Source organism: Thamnophis elegans, chromosome 6, assembly GCF_009769535.1.
Source record: "Thamnophis elegans isolate rThaEle1 chromosome 6, rThaEle1.pri, whole genome shotgun sequence".
Lineage (NCBI taxonomy): Eukaryota > Metazoa > Chordata > Lepidosauria > Squamata > Colubridae > Thamnophis > Thamnophis elegans.
In genome coordinates, this window is record NC_045546.1 from 35,952,274 (window position 1) to 35,958,273 (window position 6,000).

General features: G+C 34.6%; 1 long non-coding RNA gene across 1 annotated transcript in view; it reads right to left on the reverse strand.

The window, feature by feature from the left end:
* The window catches only part of LOC116510020, a 49,781-nt gene extending 44,182 nt beyond the window's left edge, over positions 1 to 5,599 (reverse strand). Inside the window, exons 1-2 of the long non-coding RNA XR_004255596.1 lie at positions 5,501 to 5,599; positions 4,967 to 5,067 (exon numbers count right to left, since the gene is read on the reverse strand). This is a non-coding gene — a long non-coding RNA (uncharacterized LOC116510020). The remainder of the gene's footprint in view (positions 1 to 4,966; positions 5,068 to 5,500) is intronic.
* Positions 5,600 to 6,000: the final 401 nt, after the last annotated feature.

Consider the following 6,000-nt stretch of genomic DNA (forward strand, 5'->3'; position numbering starts at 1 on the left):
AGTGAATGAGATATGGGCTTCTTGATTCTAGTTCTAAGTTCTAAGCAAGTAGTACAGAGCAAATGTTTTGCTTGTCATTCTTCAATCATTCCCTACTGCCTTGCAGCATCTGCATTTTTCCACATTTCAATTAATTTCCAAAATAAGATGGATAAGGGAACTTCTCCTTTTTGGATTTAGAAGCAGGATCAGCCTGGCACATAGTAATGGAAAGAGGTGGAGCAAAAACAAAAGCAATATCAAAGTTCCACATCATCACCAATAAAACAAATTGAAAAACAAGTGAGTAGAGCAGGTATTCTATACCTGGAGAATAAAATGGAAAAACAGAAGCTTTGTTTTCAGGGAAATGAATTTGGGATAAGCAATTTTTTTATCGTTCTGTGGTTTTTCTGCTTCAGGTGACAAAATAACATGGCTAATCTTGTCATTGGGGACCCTGATATTTTTTGGTAGGAGGGAAAGGGAGGTCAGAATGTTATTTATTGTTCTGTCACAAGTAACAACATATGGGCTAACATATTCATACGAGTAATGAAGCTTTTCATTTGGGAAATTCCTAATCTTGTTTCTAGCACATAAATAATTATTTCCTTGTGAACAATACCTGATAGTCTTTTCTTCAAGGTAAGTATATTCCACTACTCCAGGGGAGGGTTCTGGGGTGAAATCCAGCAGGTTCTGACAGGTTCTGGAGAACTGGTAGCGGAAACTTTGAGTAGTTCGGAGAACTGGCAAAAACCAGCGAGGAAACCAGTTTGGAGGAGTGGGAGGCCTGCATCACTGCTGGTTGTGCGACCTAGGCCTGAATTCCACTACTGGTTTTACTAAATCAGGCCAAACCGGCAACAATCCATCTCTGCACTACTCAGAAGTAAAATTACATTAGTAAATGTTCTATCTTCTTTCATTGCTAATTGGATGGTCTCTAAGGAAGCCTGTCCAGATTTATTCTTGTCTAAAAGCAACTATTTTCTCATTTTTCTTTCTTACACAGAACATTCTGCACTCTTTTAGTAATCCCATCTTTACTTCATTGTCTTCTAAAGGAAGTGTAAGTCTGTGGCAGCCAAAAAAATAAAGTCTGGTAGGAGCTTTAAAGGTTTGTGAAAGCTATTTTAATGCAATGTGTTAGTTGCAAAAGGTACTATCTGATTTTTGCAATGATATTCCAGAATGCATTGAAAACTTGGTTATTTTCCCATTATTTTTGGTTATTCTTGGAATACAATGGTGATGGTACCATGTAAGATTTGGTTTTATTTGGTATGGCTTTATTTTTGTATGTACATCTCTTTGACTTTTTATTTTATTGTTCTAACATTTTATAGTTTAAACTACAGTTTTTATAGTTTAGACAAGGACAGGGAAGTTTTGCATTATAAAAAATATTTACACAAATAAATAACATTTTAAAAACCATATTCTTTCTCTTTTGGGACTTTACTAGCAAGTCAATCTAAAGTACATAAGGTGTATGTGTGTGCGTGTGTGTTGTGTATATATATATATGTGTGTGTGTGTGTTTGTGTGTGTGTGTGTATGTATGTATGTATGTATGTATATACATACATAAATAAATACACATACACATACACATACACACACATACACATACATATACATATACATATACATACATACATATATATACATACATATACATATATATACACATACACATAGACACACACACACACACACATATATATATATAAACATATATACATATACACACACACACACACACACACACATTGATTGTATACAGATCAAAGATGGGACTGTGAAATTGAGCAGACAATTTTTCTATATAAAGAGAAACAAAACGGTTATTCTTGGGGTTCTATGTGTCTGCATTATATAAGGGATGACACATGTTATTTTTGTTTATGTAATTTGGCAACTTGCTCAGAAAAGAAGATAAGGACATTATTTTGTGTACATGGTGGTTTAGGATCACCAGGAAGAATATGTGATCAAATTACATTTTCTCTTTTTATCTCTAGTACAAAGTCAGTATGGACAGTGACAATTTGTTTTTCTAAAGATAAGGTGTTGACAAAGTGATAGTAAGTGATTTATTGATGACATGACCCACCTACCCTTAATTAAATTCATTGCATGTATGCAAGTTTTATTTTTACCATCCCCCCCCCCCCCAAGTAAAAGCTGTAATCAATCAACTGTTCTTTAGTATGCTTTATTCTTAAAGTATAAAAGGTTTCTATGGTCTCATTATAATTTAGATTACTATATGAAAGTACTTTAAATTTTGGACGCTTTGCTGTGATAAGGAAATATTTCATTTATAAAAAATATTTTATAAAAAAATATTACATTTTTTCTAATTAATAATGTATATAATATAATTGCCTAATGTGACAGCTGTTGAGTTGGTAGATTTGCAAGAGGGATCTGAATTTTAATAGGGATGACTTATCACATGTTGAAGTAAGTGAAATACAATGCACTGATAGTTAAAAGAGGCATTTTACCTCAGTGAGATCAGAGTCTAAACGTTATCTATTTATTCTAGGGTTTCGTTACTCAACTGACAAAGTTATGCTTTAATCTCATGCTGCCGTTACCTTTTCTCTTTGTTGTATGCTCACTTCTTATACTCTTATTTTTCTGAACGAAAATGGGAGATTAGATCCCAAACCATCAGAGAAGAAATGGCTAATGGAGTGAGCATAAATTGGATTACTAGAAGATTCTACTATCCTTTATCATTAATTTTCTGTGATTCATAGAAATCATGCCTTTACTTTCATGAATGTCTTTATTATTTTTGCCTTCTGTTATTGTTGCAACAGACAGAAATTTCATTAAAATGAAATTCTGGATGACTTCAAGCTGTTATAGGAGTATTGTTCCCAGATGACTATGACTCATCCTACATACATATAAAGAGTTAGGTGGCCTTTCAAGATCAGCTGATTGTGACAGTGAGACACTGTTCGGGACTCTGATTGGGTAATGAGAAAATGTTTATGCCAATTTCTTGCTACATTGGAAGAGTGCAAAGACAATAATCCATAGAAGTATAGTGAGGTATTTTATACTGAATAAAAGTTTAGACGCATTAGCCTACATATATATTGTGGCAAATGATTGGCAGTCATTCCCCACGGTTGCACATAGTTGCACAATTCTTTTTCCTATCAGTTATTTTTGAGGAAAGGAAAATTACTCCAGAAAGTGTTTCAAATGGAGTGTGATGTTCTTGTATTTACAGCATTTAATAAGGAGGCCACAGGCCATGTGAATTGCTGTTTATTATTTTACACTCATCTCTTTAGGGGTCTGCTGTTGACATGACTATACAAGAACAGTCAGTGTAACAAAGCATTGTTTCGCACCACTCTTTTCAATAAGGCATCTCTCAGAAGATTGGATTACAATGTCTATGTTTCCCAACCAACACATTATGTTTTTGTGAAATTTGTATGAAACAGTTCTGGAAGTGGCACTTCAGGAGACTGGTGCTGAGCTATACTTTGACATGCACACAGAGACTCTGGGAAATCATTTAAAAACTTATCATAATAATGGATGGCCAAAGCAGTACACTTTTTAGTAGAACAGTTTCTGAAATTGCTCAGTCATGCAGCTATCCAGATTGTGCTGCTGTCACTGCTTATTATAATAAATTGAGCTATTCCCTGGCTGGGAGCTCCTAGTTCCCTCTCTTTAGCAGTGGACTTGATCTTCAACTCCCGTCTTCCTCAACCTGATGCCCTCCAGCTAAGTTGCCCTACATCTTCCAGAATCCTTGATGAGCATTAGCACTAGCAATGCTGTATTCCTCAGTATTTTAATCCAAGACATCTGAAATGCATCAAATTAGGGAGCACTCATCTGTTTTATGCTAAAATGTTCAGTACAGGTGCCACACTTAAGACTGATCTGTGTGAAGCAGAGCTAGACACAATTCAAATATAGCAACTGGGATGAATTAAAAAATGCCAATGAATACATTGTAATTACTTTTTAATGCTTCTTAATTATTTTGGCGTTGAGAGTGAAAAATGATAGGAAATTCCCAATACGTATCCTAAAACTCAGTATTCATCCACATGCTGATGCTGTGCTTTGCTAATGGTCATAGGTGTCATTTAAATCTTGTTTTGATTGTTTGTACTGCTCTCTTTTACATGAGAATATTTCCATTCCATGCTGTGTTTTTAAAACATATACTTGCAGAAAAAAATCTATGTTGGGAGAGGTTTTATACTTTGTGGCCAAAAGAATTCATAATAAATATAACATACAGGTCGACTTACAACCACAATGGAGCCCAAAATTTCTGTTGCTAAGTGAGACATTGGTCAAAATGTGAGTTTTGTCCCATTTTATGACCTTTCTTGCCACTGTTGTTGTGAATCACTGCAGTCATTATATTAGTTATATGGTTATTAAGTGAATCTGGCTTCCCTATTGATTATGCTTGTTAGATGATCGTAAAATTGATTATGCTTGTTAGATGATCGTAGATGATTGTAGTGTCTTGGGCTCATCACATGAGCCCAAGACACTACAATAATCAAAAATACGAGTCAGTTGTCAAGCATCTGAACTTAGATCATGTGACCATGGGGATGCTGCAATGGTCATAAGTATGAAAAATGATCTTAAGTCACTTTTTTCAGAGTCATTGTAACTTTGAACAGTCACTAAACAAACTGTTGTAAATCAAGGACTACATGTACTTCATTTTGAGTCATTATAATATATATCAAACTTGCGGTGTCATGTTGCTGTCATGTGATGTTTCGTGACTTTTCCCCATTTGCAGAGCTGAGGTAGGCGTGGCCTGTACGTGTCACATCTGGCCCTTTTAACAGCCCTGATATATGGTGAGATCTTACCAGGTGTTTCAATCTGTTACATCAAAATAAAAATTTAAATCCAAGTGGTACAGAATCACATATCACAAACCCTACCAGATATGATACGTTACCTAATCCCATCTGGAAAGGTTGTTTGCCAGTCCTTGTTGATGATTAATAAAACCATCCACTTGATTTCTTTAACCTCTAGTAACATCAAGGCTTGACTGCTCTGAAAGAGAAAACAATATTTTGAAGCAAATCCAGTTGAAATTGGAGTAAATCCAATTGAAATGGCCACTTTTGAAATTATAGCCTAATAAAAAATTATTTTTGCTGCATTTTTAAAACCATCATCTTAAACACAATAAAAAGAATCGCTTTTTTTTAGCTACAGTGCTTTTCTAAAAGTTAGAAACACATGTTTTTGCAAAGATTAACTTGAAACACATAAGCATACATGGATGTTATGTTATATTTAGGAGGAAAAAGTATTAACAATACAGCCGGCTGTTAACACAAACTCATCCAAAAGCAATGAGCGAAACAAACCTAGTGAACAATGAGCCTTTCTGAAAGAAAATGCAGCTAGCAAAAAACCAAAACCCTTTAAACTTCTTTATGCAAAGGTTTAACTGAAGCGATGTAACTGAATACATACATACATTCATAGTAACTTTAGACATGTGAGCACGTCCTGCAAGGCACGGTCACTTAGGTGCCTAGTAACTGCTCTAGGTATGCATAAAGCATACTTTGCAAGGGTAAACATCAGTCTTTAGTAAAGGGGACATTGATTACATGTCCTAGCCAGAGGCCTTTTTTTTCAAGGACCCTGGAAGCTGATTTATTTGATGTAAAATTGATCTTTGAGCCTACAAAGTGAAAGGTTAGGAGAGAATGCAGATAATGGAGTTATACTCCCATATTATTGTAGGTTTTACAGATTTTTTTAAAAAAAATAAAGATTAAGAATGTCAGGTTAGTTCCAAACTTAACACCCTGTTTTTATTTTATTTTTCATTATTTTTTAGAAACTGTGAGGTCTCAAGGTGTTAATATGACAAAGATTCTGAAATCTTAAAAGTCCATTATTGCTTGATGCATTGTCTATGTGGCAAAAAAAAAATTGGTATCTATTCCTGCAACAGAACTCATTAAAAGG